Genomic DNA, 17,877 nt, shown 5'->3' on the forward strand with positions numbered 1-17,877 from the left:
AGGCTGGGGTAGCGATTCTCATATCAGATAAATTAGACTTCAAACTAAAGACTGTAGTCAGAGATACAGAAGGACACTACATAATCCTTAAAGGGACTATCCACCAAGATGATCTAACAATTGTACATATCTATGCTCCCAATATGGGAGCAGCCAATTACTTAAGAAAACTGTTAATCAAGATAAAGAGTCATATTGATATGAATACACTAATCGTAGGAGATCTTAACACGCCTCTTTCAGAATTAGACAGACCATCGAAGCAGAAAATCAATAAAGAAACAAGAGCATTGAATGACACATTGGACCAGATGGACCTCATAGATATATACAGAACATTCCACCCTAAAACAGCAGAATACTCATTCATCTCAAGTGCACACAGAACGTTCTCCAGAATAGACCACATACTGGGTCACAAATCAGGACTCAACCGATACCAAAAGACTGAGATTATTCCCTGCATATTCTCAGATCACAATGTTTTGAAACTGGAGCTCAATCACAAGGAAAAGTTCCGAAGGAACTCAAACACCTGGAAGCTAAAGACCACCTTGCTTAAGAATGCTTGGATCAACCAGGAGATCAAAGAAGAACTGAAACAATTCATGGAAACCAATGAGAATGAAGACACTTCGGTCCAAAACCTATGGGATACAGCAAAGACGGTCCTAAGGGGAAAATAGATAGCCATCCAAGCCTTGCTCAAAAAAATTGAAAAATCCAGAACACACCAGCTGTCTCTACACCTTAAAGAACTGGAGGATCAACAACAAATAAAACCAACTCTACACATAAGAAGGGAAATCATCAAGATTAGAGCTGAGATCAATGAGGGAGAAACCAGAGATACAGTAGAACGTATCAATGAAACTAGAAGCTGGTTTTTTGAAAGAATCAATAAGATCGATAAGCCACTGGCTACACTAATCCAAAAGAAAAGAGAGAAATCCCAAATTCATAAAATTATGAATGAAAAGGGAGAGATCACAACTAACACCAAGGAAGTAGAAACAATCATCAGAAGTTATTACGAACAGTTATATGCCAATAAGCTTAGCAACTTAGATGAAATGGATGCATTCCTGGAAAAATATAAACTACCAAAATTGAACCAGGAAGAAATCGACAACCTGAATAGACCAATATCTAATAACGAGATTGAATCAGTGATCAAAAACCTCCCAAAAAACAAGAGCCCAGGACCTGAAGGATTCCCTGGGGAATTCTACCAAACCTTCAAAGAAGAAATAACACCTATTCTCCTGAAGCTCTTTCAAAAAATTGAAGCAGAAGGAAAACTTCCAGACTCTTTCTATGAAGCCAGCATTACCCTGATCCCCAAACCAGGCAAGGACCCTACCAAAAAGGAGAATTTCAGACCAATATCACTGATGAATATGGATGCTAAGATTCTCAACAAGATCCTAGCCAACAGGATCCAACAACACATTAAAAAGATTATCCACCATGATCAGGTGGGATTCATCCCTGGGCTACAAGGATTGTTCAACATTCGCAAATCAATCAATGTGATACAACAAATTAATATGAGAAGAGAGAAGAACCACATGGTCCTCTCAATTGATGCAGAAAAAGCATTTGACAAAATCCAACACCGTTCCTGATTAAAACGCTCCAAAGTATAGGGATAGAGGGAACATTCCTGAACCTCATCAATTCTATCTATGAAAGACCCACAGCAAATATCATCCTCAATGGGAAAAAGCTTGCATCCTTCCCATTGAGATCAGGAACAAGACAAGGATGCCCACTTTCACCACTCTTGTTCAACATAGTATTAGAAGTCCTAGCAAAGGCAATCAGAGAACAGAGAGAAATAAAAGGTATCCAAATTGGTAATGAAGAAGTCAAACTCTCTCTCTTCACAGATGACATGATTCTTTATATGGAAAACCCAAAAGACTCCACCCCCAAACTACTAGAACTCATACAGCAATTCAGCAACGTGGCAGGATACAAAGTCAATGTGCAGAAATCAGTGGCTTTCTTATACACTAACAATGAAAATAAAGAAAGGGAAATTAGAGAATCGATTCCATTTACTATAGCACCAAGAACCATAAGATACCTGAGAATAAACCTAACTAAAGAGGTAAAGGATCTGTACTTGAAGAACTATAGGACACTCATGAAAGATATTGAAGAAGACACAAAAAGATGGAAGACCATTCCATGCTCTTGGATCGGAAGAATAAACATTGTTAAAATGCCTATACTGCCTAGAGCAATCTATACTTTTAATGCCATTCCGATCAAAATTCCACCGGCATTCTTCAAATTGCTGGAGCAAATAATCCTAAAATTTGTATGGAATCAGAAGAGACCCCGAATCGCTAAGGAAATGTTGAAAAACAAAAATAATGCTGGCGGCATCACCTTACCTGATTTCAAGCTTTATTACAAAGCTGTGATCACCAAGACAGCATGGTACTGGCATAAAAACAGACACATAGACCAGTGGAACAGAGTAGAGAGCCCTGATATGGACCCTCAACTCTATGGTCAATTAATCTTTGACAAAACAGGAAAAAATATACAGTGGAAAAAAGACAGTCTCTTCAATAAATGGTGCTGGGAAAACTGGACAGCTATATGTAGAAGAATGAAACTCGACCATTCTCTTACACCGTACACAAAGATCAACTCAAAATGGATAAAAGACCTCAACGTGAGACAGGAATCGACATAGGCAGTAATCTTTTTGATATCAGCCACAGCAACTTCTTTCAAGATACGTCTCCAAAGGCAAAGGAAACAAAAGCGAAAATAATCTTCTGGGACTTCATCTAAATCAAAAGCTTCTGCACAGCAAAGGAAACAGTTAAAAAAACAAAGAGGCAACCCACGGAATGGGAGAAGATATTTTCAAATGACAGTACAGACAAAAGGTTGATATCCAGGATCTATAATGAACTCCTCAAACTCAACACACACGAAACAGACAGACACATCCAAAAATGGGCAGAAGATATGAACAGACACTTCTCCAAACAAGACATAGAAATGGCTATCAGACACATGAAAAAATGCTCATCATCATTAGCCCTCAGGGAGATTCAAATTAAAACCACATTGAGATATCACCTTACACCAGTTAGAATGGCCAAAATTAACAAAACAGGAAACAACATGTGTTGGAGAGGATGTGGAGAAAGGGAACCCTCTTACACTTTTGGTGGGAATGCAAGTTGGTGCAGCCTTTTGGAGAACAGTGTGGAGATTCCTCAAGAAATTAAAAATAGAGCTTCCCTATGACCCTGCAATTGCACTCCTGTGTATTTTCCCCAAAGATACAGATGTCGTGAAAAGAAGGGCCATCTGTACCCCAATGTTTATAGCAGCAATGGCCACAGTCGCCAAACTATGGAAAGAACCAAGATGCCCTTCAACGGATGAATGGATAAGGAAGATGTGGTCCATATACACTATGGAGTATTATGCCTCCATCAGAAAGGATGAATACCCAACTTTTGTAGCAACATGGACGGGACTGGAAGAGATTATGCTGAGTGAAATCAGTCAATCAGAGAGAGTCAATTATCATATGGTTTCACTCATTTGTGGAGCATAACCAATAGCATGGAGGACAAGGGGCGTTAGAGAGGAGTAGGGAATTTGGGTAAATTGGAAGGGGAGGTGAACCATGAGAGACTATGGACTCTGAAAAACAGTCTGAGGGGTTTGATGTGGCGGGGTGTGGGAGGTTTGTGTACCAGGTGGTGGGTATTATAGAGGGCACGGCTTGCATGGAACACTGGGTGTGGCAAAAAAATAATGAATACTGTTTTTCTGAAAATAAATAAATTGGAAAAAAAAGATGCAGAGGCTGCAGAGAGCCCGCATATTCAGGAATGTGTCAGTATCTCCATGTGTATCAATCGGGACAGGTCCCTGGCAGCCTCCGATGGCCAAGATTTGAAGCCTCGTCTCCCGAGCTCCTCCCATGAGCCCTTGTGTGACCCATCAAGTCCAGACATCAGAGAAGAGGGACGGGTAGCTCATGGAGCTTCAGAGACTTTTCTTCCCATTGGAAGATGGCTACCTAGACTCAAAGTAGACCTTCAGACTCTCGTTTTTCTAGGTCTGAAAGCCAACACAGAGGTGCTGAGCAGAGTCCAAATTCATTGCACAGAAGACCCCTTGTTCCATCACCCAGATTCTGGGTGGAGGAGCCCAGAGAGAACAGCTGTGGTCTGCTCTGCCATCAGAGCAGGGCTGTCCCTGGATGCTCTCCTGCTCGCGTCCCTCGCGGGAATTTAGAAGTGTCTTAGCTAAGGTCTGTCTGTATGAACCCTGGACCAGGCTACTTCGTGGATTAGACGACCGTTATGCCATATGATGCCCCACGAGATTCAGGTTACAGTCCACTCAGACTCCATAGTGGAAGCGGTGGAGCCATAGAGATACATTCACACAGTCAGGCACTCTTCAGATTCAAACTTTTACATATCTCCTACTTTTTACATACAAAGTTGCTTTTATCATTTCCATCAGTCTTTTTTTTTAATGTGCAGTAGAATTTTATTTTATTTTTTTTCCAATTTATTTATTTTCAGAAAAACAGTATTCATTATTTTTTCACCCCACCCAGTGCTCCATGCAAGCCGTGCCCTCTATCATACCCACCACCTGGTACCCCAACCTCCCACCCCCCCGCCACTTCAAACCCATCAGTCTTAATTATACTTAACAGAATTTTGTACTCTTAGAAATACCTTAACCTCTACTGAAGACTAAATATAAACCAATTGTGAGTTGTTGCAACAGAATTCTTTAGATGGCAAATTTATCAATCAGTTAAGCACAGAACGTGTTCACCAGCAGATTTAAAAAGTACAAATCCAGTTCCAGCAACCAGCGCCCTAGCACTTCATCTCATTTGGTTAAGATCTAGATGTTCAACAAATTTAACTCCATTTGTCATTCAAGCAACCCTTCACAGTTTCAGGTTACCAAAGACTTCGGAAGTCACTGTAACAATTACTCATTTAAACCTTGAAACAGACAGTTAACCATCAGCCCAGCCATCCCTTCGCCAACAGACCTCATGTTCCACCTGGGTCCATTCCACTTCAGATGCCATGTTTTCCCTGCCAGCAAGGGGGAGGGGCTAGGCTGTCCTCGTCTGGCCAGAGAAGGCAAGGAATTCCCCGAAACAAAAGAAGTTTCAGCAGCTGCTTGGGAATATTCCTTAAAGTCTGTCTCGAGGTCGGTTCATCCCACAGTGCCAGTTCTGCTTACCAAATGTGGCCCACTAGGCACTCATATTCCACGCCTGGCTCCAATGAGCATCATCATTGGACATCTCAACCCGGCATTTGACTAACTCCAGTTGGCTCGTTATAGCCCTTAACACGAAATGAGTGAGGGAGAAGCCCCACAATCTATTATGAGGGACGGAGAGATGAAAGCCAGCGTACCCTTAGTCTCTGCTTGCCACATTCCTTCAACCATAACAAACAACACAACAGACAACAAAAAGGCAAAAACAAACAAACAAACAACCACAACCCCAGCGGCCCGCATCCAGAGCCTGCTGTTCTGAGGGACTTTCTTGGTCCCCTGCAAACACAACAAACCACACAATAGACAACATAAGAACCAGACAAAGACAACTGCAGACCCAGTGATTCTTACCCAGAACTTGCCACTGATGGTGGCTATCTTTATCCCCCAACCGCCTAAGGAGACTTGAACCCCTCAACTGTCTAAGGGGAGGCGGGGGACTCATACCCCCCGACTTCTAGGGGGACTCGAACCCCCAGACCACCCAGTGGGACTCAAACCCCCCGAACACGCAGGAGACTCAAATCCCCTCAACTGGCGGGGGACTCGTAACCCCCGACTATCCAGGGGACTCGCACGCCCTGACAGCCCAGGGGGACTCGAACCCCCTGCTGGTCTATCAGCAGAGGGATGGGGCATCCCCGTATCCACTCCAGCCCTGGGGAGCATGGCTGCATCCAGCTTCTCCCCGGTGGGCTATACCCTGGAGCTCCAACCAGACAGTCAGATAGGATCCCAATACCTCCGATCCCAATGCCTCAGATCCCAATATCTGTGATCCCCAGTACCTCAGATACCAATACCTCAGATCTCAATAACTCCGATCCCAATACCTCCAGAGGCTTTTCCTAAAAATTCCTATGCTGGCTCAGTTCTCGTCGTTTTATCCCGGACGAGCCCCCAAATTCCGTTATCAAATTCCGTTATCAAAGGAATGAGACTGATAGAAAGCGTAGGTCAAGCAAAGTTTTATTTCCCACCAAGCATCAAGAATCAAACTGACCGTTCAGGGCTGTCTCTTACAAAAAGGTGACGATGATGATCCCGACAAGGTCACTCCAAAAAAGGCCGCTCCAAACGAGGCTGCTCCACAGATGAGGCCACTCCATGATCGAAGCCACTCCCAAGAAGAGGCCTCTCCAGACAAGGTCACTTCCAGGACGAGGCCGCTGCTCAATGAGGTTGCTCCCCGGACAAGGCCGCTCCCAAGAAGAGGCCATTCTGGACAAGGCCGCTTCCCAGATGAGGACACTCCCAACAATGAAGAGGCAATGATGACAGCGACAATGACAAAGAGGACAACGCAGATGACACAGAGTCTGTTCCCCACGATGCCACTCTGACAAGGCTGCCACCCAGAGGAGGCCACCACTCCGGACAAGGCCGCTTGTGGCTCGGGGTGGCGAGGCATTTTGTGGCAAGGCTGCTGGCGGGTAGGGGCCGTTGGCATCTCAGGTCCGCTGGCGTCTTGGAACCGCTGGCGTCCAGGGGCTGCAGGCGTCGGGACCACTGACTGCTGGACCGCTGGACAGCTGGTGTCTCGGGACTGCTGGCAACTAGGGGATGCAGGCATCTGGACCTCTGACCACTGGACCACTGACCTCTGGACTGCTGGTGTCTCCTACCGCTGGTGGCATGGGCCCGCTGGCAGTGCAACTGCCGGAGGCTGCAGCTCGGGACTGCTGAAGGTGGGGCCGCAGGCGGCTCGGGGACCCCAGAGGCGGGACCACTGGAGGCTGAGCCACAGGCGGCTGGAGGCTGCAGGTGGCAGCTCTGGGCAGCTGGAGGTGGTTCGAAGCTGCAGGCGGCTCGGGGCTGCTGGAGGCAGGACCACTGGAGGCAGCTTAAAGCTGCAGGTGGCTCAGGGCTGCCGGAGGTGGGACCACCGGAGGTGGGGCCGCAGGCGGCTGGAGGCTGGAAGCTATGGCTCTGGACCGCCGGAATCTCGACGCTGCTGGCGGCTCGAAGCTGCAAGTGGTTCGGCACAGCCAGAGGCAGGACCGCAGGGGGCTGGAGGCTGCAGGTGGCTGGAGACTGCCTGCAGAGGGACCTCTGGCCGTGGGACTGCTGGCGATGGTTATAGCTCTTACAAGAGCTGTTACAGCTCTTCCGCTCCTCTGACTCTTCCTTCTGCTCCCGCCACAGCTCTCCTGCTCCCCTGACAGCCTCACACACCAACCTTTATGGGGTTATTTGAGCCCCGCCCCTACACAGGTGGCCAATCGGATTTCAATTCACCATAGTGGATATATGCACCCCACCAATTGGATGTCTCCACCCAGCCTGCCCCGCCCCTACATCCAGAGTCCACAAGCAAGTTCCTCTGGGAGGGGCAGGCCCTTACAGCATCCAGGGCTGGAACATTTGCCCTGACCAAGGTGTTTTGTGCATTTCCATAGGGAACCTCTTATGGGGTGGCTACAGAGTCTGGAGCTCTTTCATTTCAGTATTCAAGGGAGGGGATTCAGAGAACCCAAGCTCATTTTCCGGTTAGATTGATGGGCATGGATCTCCTATCTGCTGATGCTGAGGTGAGGTCTCCAGACTCTGAAGTTAGAGTGAGTGACAGGCGTTCACTCAGAACAGAATAGAATTTGTGTCCACTAGGGCTGCAGAATGTGTGCATGTTCTCCTGGGACCTTGGAGGTATCTCCTGCTGGGTGATTTTTCACAGCTCCAAATAGTATGATTTCATTCTTTGTGAGAGGTGGAGTCCTGTAGTATGGCTTAGGGGTCCCCCGTGTGGAGCGATTCAAGAGCAGAAACACCAATGTAGGGTTAGAATTAGGGCCTACCAGAATGGCAGTTCTGATCTGCTGGCTCTGGAGCCAGCTATCCTGGTGGCTGATTGGAGGGCAGGACTTGGTTGTGTCAGACTGCGTATTAGTGTCCAGGATGGAGAACGAACATGGGGCGGCATCAGGGGCCATGCACCTTTGCCATAATCAAGGGGTTTTGTGCAGCTCCATAGGGCATGATTTCTTTCTGGAGGGCACAGAGAGTCCTGTGGGCTGGCTCTGGAGTCCACAATCTGGAGCCCTTGCATTCCTTAATTCAAGGGATAGAATTCTGTAAGCCCAAGCTCAGCTTATGTTTAAGGTATGGATATCCTATCTGCAGATGCTGAGGCGAGTTCTCCAGTTTCCGAAGTTAGGGCAAGTGTCAGCATTGCCCTAACTTCAGAACAGACTAGAATTTGTGTCCACTAAGGCTGCAGAATTTGTGCGTGTCCTCCTGGGGCCATGGAGAAATCTGCTCGGGGATTTGTGCAGCTCCAAATAGTATAATTTCATTTATGGTGAGAGGTGGGGTCCTGTTTTATGGCTCAGACATCCTCCTTGTGGAGGGATTGAAGTGGAGGGCTCTGTGTTTGGATGCCTGAAACCTCAATCTAGGGTTAGGATTTGGGCCAAGAGGCATAGCAGTTCCCATCTGATGCCTCTGGTGCCAGCTTTCCCAGTGGCAGGTTGGAGGACAGTACTCAGATTGTCAGACATGGTGGAGAATGAAAGTGGGGGGCTTTGGGGGCCTTGCACCTTTGCCCTGATTTAGGCAGCTCTATCGGGCATGGTTTACTTTTGGAGGACTCCAAATGGCAAGGTTTCCTTCTGTAGGACAGGGGGTGACCGCTTTGATGCCCCATGGATCCCCCATACAAAAAAGATCCCAGAGCAGGGCTCTACATATGGATGTCTGGACACCTCACCTCGTGTTCCCATTGGTGCTTGGGAATAAGGCAGATTCTACCTGCTAGTTCTGGTGCGAACTACCCAGGAGGCTGAATGGAAATGGAGTCTCATGTTGATGGGTCATAATGCAGGTTTGTGTCCAGGGAGACCATGGAATGTGGCCATGGCTCAGGGGCCATGCAGGATTCCCCAGTCCTGAGGATTGGACACAGCTCCAAAGAGCAAGGTTATCTTCTGGGACCAGGACGTGTTCTGTTCTGGCCCTCCGGGAACCCCATATGTTGGTTTTAGATACCAGGCCCCTGAGGACAGATGCCTTCAAACCTAAGCTAGGCTTCAGATTAGGGCATAGGGGCATGCCAGGTTCAATCTTCTGTCTCTGGGTCCACAGATCTGGGTGTCTACCTGGATGTTGATGCCTAGGGTGTGTAAGACTGTGCATTTGAGTTCAGGGTGCCCTATGACATTGGGGTGGCCTCAGTACCCTTGCAGGTGTCTCCTAATCCATAGGGTTTGGACAACTGTAAAGGGCACAGTTTCCTTTGGGTGGGCAGGCACAGTCCTGCATTGTGGCTCCAGAGGCTCCAGCCTTGAGGGTGTGGGTCAGGGCTCTGGGGACAGAAGTCTGAAAATGCAATCTTGGGTAAGGGTTAGGGTAAAGGTCGAGGTTATGGCAGGGCAGAACTGCAGACCCTGAGGGAAGCTCCTCAAGATCTGTAGTTAGGGCGAGTGTGAGGTGGTAGCTCAGGCTTTTCCTCTGGATTTTGTGTCTAGGCTGGCCCCAGAATATATGTGTGGCCTCATGGGGCCAGGGAAGATTCCGCCTCGCTGGGGATTTGCCAGGCTCCCAATATTTTGGTGTCATTCAGGGGAAGGGAGGAGTTGTGTTTTCTGTCTCAGGCGTCCCCCAAAAAGAGGGATTCCAGAGCAAGGCTTTGGGTACTAGCACCCGGAAAACCTCGACTTGTGTCAGGATTTGGGCCTAGGGCCATGGATAGCCCTACATGTGGGCTTTTGTTCCAACCCCTGAGAGGCTTTATTTGGAAACAGTGCTCAGGCTGAGGGTCACAATGCATGTTTGTTCCCTAGGCTGCCCTCAGTAGTGGGCATGGCCTCCTGGTCCACGAAGGTCTCTTCTCCTCTAAGAGTTAGACACCTGTCCCAACAGCAAGGTTTCCTGCCATGGGCAAGGAGGAGCTCTGTTTTGTGCATCAGTTTCCCCCATATGCAGGGATTTCAGCTCAGGTCTGGGGACAGATGCCTGAAAACCCAGGTTGGTTAGAGATGACGGCCTAGGGCCAGGGCAGGTCTGATCTGCTGGATATGGAGCCAGCTGTCTGGTGACTTTCAGGAATTCTGGGCTTAGGCTGTATCGGACAGAGCATTAGTGCACAAGGAGGCCTATGCAATTGGAGTGTGGTCGAATGTGGTGCCGGTGGATCCTCATTTAGGGTTTTTCTGTAGCACCAAAGGTCACTTTTTCTTTCTGCTTGGCAGGCAGAGTGCTGTGTGGTGGCTTCAGAATTCCCAGTCTGGGTGGCTTGTGGGCCAGAAGTGTGAGGAGGGAAGTCCGAGAACACAAGCTAGGGTTAAGTTTAAGGCCTAGAGCAGGGCAGGTCCATTATTCAGAGAATGACTGAGATCTCCAAAATCAGAAGTAAGGGCGAATGTCAGACGTGCGCTCAGGCTGGATTTTGTGTCTGTAATGGCCGCCTAGTGGAGGAGCGGCCTCATGAGAACATCGGGGTTTTCCCACTCTGGGGGTAATGAGGTGATCCAAATGGTAAGGTTTCCTTCTGTAGGACAGGGGGTGACAGCTTTGATGCCCCAAGGGTCCTCCATACAGAAAGATCCCAGAACTCAGGGTCCACGCAGGATTCTCCGGCCCTAAAGATTGAACACAACTCCAAAGAGCAAGGTTCACTTCTGGGGACAGGAGTTGTTCTGTTCTGGACCTCCGGGTACCCCATACATTGGGTTTCGAGACCAGGACACTGGGGACAAATGCTGGCAAATCTAAGTTAGGTTTCAGATTAGGGCTGAGGAGCATGTCACGGTCAATCTTCTACAATCTTCTTCTTCAAGGACATGGTCCTTGGGGTCTGCCTAGAGGTGGATGCCCAGGTTGTGTCAGACTGTGCACTTTTGCTCAGGACAGACTACGAAATTGGGGTAGCCTCGGAGGCCTTGCAGGTGTCTCCAAATCTGGAGGATTTGGCAACTGTAAATGGCACACTTTCCTTTGGATGAGTGGGCACAGTCCTTCGGTGTGGCTCTGGAGGACCCAGCCTTGAGTTCGAGTGGGACAGGGCTCTGGAGACAATATTCTGAAAACACATACTCGGGTTAGGGTTAGGGCCGAGGGGATGGCAGGCCTGAACTGCAGACAATGAGGGAAGCTCCTCAGGATTTGAAATTAGGGCGAGTGTGAGGCTGTAGCTCAGGCTTTTGCCTCTGAATATTGTGTATACGATGGCCCTGGAATGTAGGGGTGGCCTCATTGGGCAATGGGAGATTCTACCTTTCTGGGGCTTTTGCCTGGCTCCCAATAGTTTGGTGTCATTCAAGGAAAAGGGAGAATTTGTGTTTTTTGTCTCAGGGGTTCACAAAAAGAGGGATTCCAGAACAGAGCTCTGGGTATGGGTGCCTGGAAAAACCCACCTTGGGTCAGGATTTGGACCTAGGGGCATGGCAAACCTGATATGGGGCCTTTTGGTCCAATTCCCAAGTGGCTTTATTTGGATATGGGTCTCAGGCTGAGGGTCACAATGCGTGTTTGTTCCCTAGGCTGCCCTCAGGAGAGGGTGTAGCCTCCAAGGCCAGGCAGATCTCTCCTCTTCTGAGGGTTTGAACACCCTTCCCAACAACAAGGTTTCCTACCATCGGTAAGGAGGAGTTCCGTTTTGCACATCAGGTTTCCCAATAGGCAGGAATTTGATTTAAGGTCTAGGGACAGATGCCTGAATACCCAGTTTGGTTAGAGATGATGGCTTCAGGCCATGGCAGGTCCCATCTGCATGATATGCATTTAGGTATCTGCGTTGCTTACAGGAAGTTGGGGCTTGGGTTCTGTTAGAGCATTAGTGCACAGGGCTGCCTATGCAATTGGCGTGCCGTCGAGGGCGGTGCACGTTGTTCCTCATCTGGGGTTTCTGGGCCAATCCATAGGGCACTACTTCTTTCTGGTGGGCAGTCATAATGCTGCCTTGTGGCTCCAGAATTCCCAATCTAGAGGGCTTGTTGTCCAGGCGTGTGAGGACGGAAGGCTGTAAACACAAGCTAGGGTTAGGTTCAGGTCCAGGGGCATAGCAATTCCAGTGTACAGCGGCTGATTCAAGATCTCCCGCACCTGAGTATGCGTGAGTGTCAGATGTTCGCTCATGCTGAAATTTCCATCCATGATGGCTGACTAATGGAGTGGTGGCCTCATGAGGCAATGGAGGTTTATACATGCCGTGGCTTGTGAGCTGCTCCAAACAGCAATGTTTCCTTGTGCAGGACAGGGGAGTCAGGTGTGATGGCTCCAGCAGTAGCAGTAGCAGAGGTCTACACATGGATGTCTGGAAAGCCCACCTCAAGTTATCATTGAAACCTAGGGACATGGCAGGTTCTATCTGGTGGCTCTGGGGCGAAGTGCCAAGGGGGCTGAATTGATGTGGAGTCTCATGATGATGGGTCACAATGTTTGTTTGTGTTCCAAGGAGACCTTAGAATGTGGGGGTGGCTCAGGAGCAATACAGGATTCTCCTACCCTGAGGGTTGGAAACAGCTCCCAAGAGCAAGTTTTCCTTTTGGGGACAGGAAGTGTTCTGTTTGTGGCTCAGGGACCACATATTGCACCATATGTTGGTATTCCTGAACAGACCTCTGGGTACAGATGCCTGAAAACATAAGCTAGGATTCTGATTAGGTTTTGAGGGCATGTCAATTTCAATCTTCTGTCTTTAGGGCCATTTACCTGGCTGTCTGACTGGAGGTAGGTGCTCAGGGTGTGTCAGACTGCACATTTTTATCCTGAGCGGGTTACGAATTTGGAGTTCACTCAGGGGCCTTGCAGATTTCTCCTAATCTGAAGGGTTTTGGGAACTGGGAAGTGCAGAGTTTCCTTCAGAAGGACGGGCACATTCCTGTGGTGTGTCGCCAGTGGACCCTCCTAGAGGGCCTGTGGCTAGCCCTTTGGAGACAGAAGTTTGCCAACACATAATCGGGGAGCAATGTAATGGCAGACCCGATCTGCAGATGATGAGGGCAGCTCCTCTGGATCTGAAATTAGGGTGAGTGGGAGCCAGTAGCTCAGGCTTTTTTCTCTGAATGGTGTGTCTAGCATGGCCGTGGACTGTAGGGGTGGCCTCATGGGGCCATGATAGTTTCTCTCTGTGGATTCTGCCCAGATCCCAATAATTTGGTGTCATTCTGGGGGAATGGAAGAGTCCTGTTTCTGTCGCAGAGGTTCCCTAACAACAGGGATTTCAGAGATGAACTCTGGGTCTGGGCACTGGGAAAACCCCACTGAGGGTTTAGATTTGGGCCTGGGGAATGACAGGCCCAATATGCGGGATCCTGGTCCAGCTACAGAGGGGGCTTGTTTGCAAACGGGCTCAGGCTGAGACTTACAATACGTGTTTGTGCCCAGCGTTCCCTCTTGAGTGACCATGTTCTCATGGGCCATGCAGTTGGAGCCAACTCTGAGGGCATGACACCCCTCCCAACAGCAAGGTTTCCTGCCTTGGGGAAGGAGGAGTACTCTTTTGTGTATCAGTTTCCCACATAGGTGGGGATTTGAGATAAGGTCTGGGGACAGATGCCTGAATACCCAGGTTGGATAGAGATGCCAGACCCAGGCCATGGCACTTCTGATGTGCTGGATATGCGAACTTCTCTCTGGGCGGCTGACCAGATGTCTGGGCCAGGCTGTGTCAGACAGAGCACCAGTGCCCAGGGCAGCCTAGGAAATTGGGTTGCAGTCGAGGGCCATGCACATTCATCCTAGTGGGGTTTCTGGGCAGAGCCATAGGGCACTTCTTTCCTGTGGGCATGCAGAGTGCTGCGTGGTGGCTCCAGAATTAAAAATCTGGAGTGCTTGTGAGCCAGGAGTGTGAGGACAGAAGTTTGAAAAAACAAGGTAGGGTTAGGTTTCAGGCCGAGGGCATGGCAGGTCCACTCTGCAGAGGCTGAATCAAGATCTCAAGCATCTGAAGTAAGGGCTAGCATCAGACATTGGCTCAGGTGGGTTTGTATACATCATGGCCCCTTAATGGAGGGGTGGCCTCATGATGCCATGGAGGTTTTCCCACTCTGGGGGTTAGTGCTGCTCCAACAAGCACATTTTCCTTCTTTGGGACAGGGGGACTTCTGTTTGATGGCTCAGGGATGTCCCATACCGAAAGATTCTGGAACATGGCTCTACGGGAGGATACCTGGAAACCCCCCTGTCTTGTACGAATTGCAGTGTAAGAACATGAGAGTTTCGATCTGCTGGCTCTAGGGGGAGGTACCTAGGAGACTCAGTTGAAACTGAGTCTCATGTGATGGGTCACAATGTAACTTTGAATATGGGGATTCCTTGAAATGTAGTGTTGGCTCAGTAGCAATGCAGGATAATCCTACACTCAGGCTTTGACACAGATTCAAAAAAACAGGTTCCCTTCTTTGGACAGTAGGTGCTCTGTCTTGGGCCTCTGGAAACCCCATATATTGGTTTCTGAGACCAGGCTTCTGGGGACAGATGCCTGAAAACCTAATCTAGGGCTCAGATTAGGGACTAGGGGCATGTCAGGTTCAATGTTTTGTTTCTAGGGCCATCTACATTTGTGAATGACAGGAGGTATTTGCTCACAGTGTCAGACTGTACATTTTTGTCCAGAGAAACCTGCAAAATGGGGTGTCATCGGGAGCCTTTTTTTGCTTCCTATAAACTGGAGGTTTTTGGAAACTGTAAAGGGCAGTTTCCTTTGTGAGGGCAGACACAATCCTGAGGTTTGGCTCCTGCGCCCCATCCTGAGGGGCTGTGGGCAAAGACTCTGGGAATAGAAGTCTGAAAAAATGCTGTCCAGGGGCACCTGGGTGGCTCAGTGGGTTCAAGCCTCTGGCTTCGGCTCAGATCATGATCCCGGGGTCCTGGGATCAAGCCCCGCATCAGGCTCTCTGCTCAGTGGGTAGCATGCTTCCCTCTCCCTCTCTGCCTGCCTCTCCGCCTACTTGTGATCTCTGTCTGTCATATAAATAAATAAAATCTTTAAAAAAATTCACTGTCGGTTTAGGGTTAGGATCAAGGGTATGGGCAGCTGGATCTGCAGTCCCTGACCAGCTCCTCAGGATCTGAACTTAGCGTGAGTGTGGGGCAGGAGCTCGGGCTTATGTCTCTGGATTTTGTTGTAAGGGCCTGGTTGGCCAGAGGGAACCATTTTGTTACAGTGATCTTAGATTGACCCTATGCAGTGAACTTAGATTGACCCTGCCCTCCCAGAGGAACTTACTTGCAAAGCATAGATACAAGGGCAGGTCAGGCCAGATGAAGACATCCAATCAGTGGGGTGCACATATATTTTTTGAGGTGAGTTTAAATTCCATTGGCCACCAGTGTGTGGGTGGGGCTCAACCACCCCTATAAAGGCTAGTCTGTGAGGCTGAGGTTGGGGAGGAGTAGGAGAGCCGTTGGAGGAGTAGGAGAGCCATCGGAGGAGAATGAGAGTGGTCAGAGGAGTAGGAGAGCTGTCAGAGAAGAAGGAAAGCCAGAGAAGAAAAAGGAGAGCCAGAGCAGAAGAAGGAGAGCCGTGGTTTGAGGAGAAGGAGAGCAGTCAGAGGAGTAGGAGAGTCATCAGAGCCGAGAGAGCTATCAGAGCTGTCAGAGCTGTCAGAGCTCTTGTAAGAGTTGTCAGAGCTGTCAGAGTTCTTGTAAGAGCTGTAAGAGCCATCAGAGCCATCAGAGCTCTTGTAAGAGCTGTCAGAGCTGTCAGAGCTCTTGTCAGAGCTGTAAGAGCCGTGAGAGCCGCCAGCGGCCCTGATGTCCCGAGTCGCAGCCTTGTCGAGCGGCCTTGCGGGAGCAGTTTCATTCTGGGGAGCAGTTTCATTAGGGGAGCCACTTCCTCGACATGAGGCCTCCTTGGTGAGGGCCTAGTCAGGAGCAGCATCGTCTGGGGAGAGGCCTCGTCCATAGTGGCCACATTGGGAGTGGCCTTGCCGGGGTCATTGTCGTCACCTTTTCGTAAGAGACAGCCCTGACTGGTCTGTATGGTTCTTGATGCTTGGCATGAAATAAAGCTTTGCTTGACCTTCACTTTGTATCAGTCTCGTTCCTTTGATCACGGACCCTAACATTGTGGGCTCGTCGAGGATCAAATGACAAGAACTGAGCCAAGATCGGAATTTTAGGGAAAAGTTTCCAGAGGTATTGGGATCTTGGGTATTGGGATATTGGGTATTGGGATACTATCTGTCTGTCTGGTTGGAGCCTCAAGTTATAGCCCACCGGGGAGAAGCTGGATGCAACGATGCTCCAGAGGGCTGGAGTGGATGCAGGGATGCCCCATCCATCTGCTGGTAGATCGACAGTGGGTTCGATTCCCCCTGGTTATTTGGGGGGTTCGAGTCCCCCTGGGAAGACAGGGCATTTGAGTCCCCCTAGACGGTTGGGGGGTTCGAGTCCCCTTAGACTGTTGAGGGGTTCGAGTCCCCCTAGGGGGTTGGGCGATAAAGAAAGCCCCCACCAGTGGCAGGTTCTGGGTAGGAATCGTTGGGTCTACAGTTCTCTTTGTCTGGTTCTTTTGTTGTCTGTTTTGTGGTTTTTGTGTTTGCAGGGGGTCAAGAAAGTCCCCACCAGCAGCAGGCTCTGGATCAGGATCACTGGATCTACAGTGGTCTTTGCCTTGTTTTTTTTTTTTTTTTCTTTTTGTGTTTGTTTTGTTTTGTTGTTGTTTTTGTTGTCTGTTGTGCTGTTTGTTGTATTTGGAGAAATGGGACAAAGGGGAGTAAGGGGCCTGTGACATCGCTAGGTCTTGTTCTTGAACATTTCAAGGATTTTCAAGGTGAAGCCACTGAGTCAGGTGACAAGGTTTACCCGGGAAAACTAAAAACACTCTGCCAACTAGAGTGGCCCACTTTCTCCACACGGTGGCCGCAGGAAAGAACATTTGCCTTGACTCAGATCTATTCTACCCTGAGTGAGATCTCTGATCTACATTGAGACCAAATACCGTACATTGTGGCCTGACAGTATCTGAAGGAGAGCCACTGTCATGGCTCAAGTCCCACCTTCCCCCTGCTAATGAAACCATTTCCCTCCCTCTAAGGCAGGTCAGAGCACCAAAACCAGAACAGATAGATGAGGGGGAACCAGGGAAGAAGACGGTTCTACCTCCACTGGATATGGAGGATGTGGAAATCCCCCCCATTTCTCCTCTAAATCTGACTTTTGGTCCCGAAATGCCTTTACCAGTCCACCTCATGCACAGTTGGGGTCCACTTATGGGACCACCAAGCAGAGAGATCATCCTGATCCTTCCCCTTTCCTCTATCCCCCTCAGCCTCCCTTTACCTCACCAGTACTGCCTGTGCCAATGCTGTCTCTTCGTGAGGTTGCTCTACCAGATGGGAGAGTACGGCCCTACATAAGCTATATCCCTTTCTCCTCTTCTGAAATCTAAAACTGGAAGACCCAACACAAATCCTTTTCTGACCACCCTCAGGATTTAATTAGCATCTTGGAGACTGTCTTTCTTACTCAGCAACCTACCTGGGTGGATATTCAATGGCTCCTTATGGCTCTCTTTAATGGGGAAGAGCGGGATCGCATCATGTGAGAAACCCATAAGGTGATATGCGAGAGACTTGGCAGGGACCTTGATCCCCGCCGAAAGGAGGACTACTGCCAGAGGGAACC

The sequence above is a fragment of the Neovison vison genome, chromosome 4, assembly GCF_020171115.1.
Source record: "Neovison vison isolate M4711 chromosome 4, ASM_NN_V1, whole genome shotgun sequence".
Taxonomy (NCBI): Eukaryota; Metazoa; Chordata; class Mammalia; order Carnivora; family Mustelidae; genus Neogale; species Neogale vison.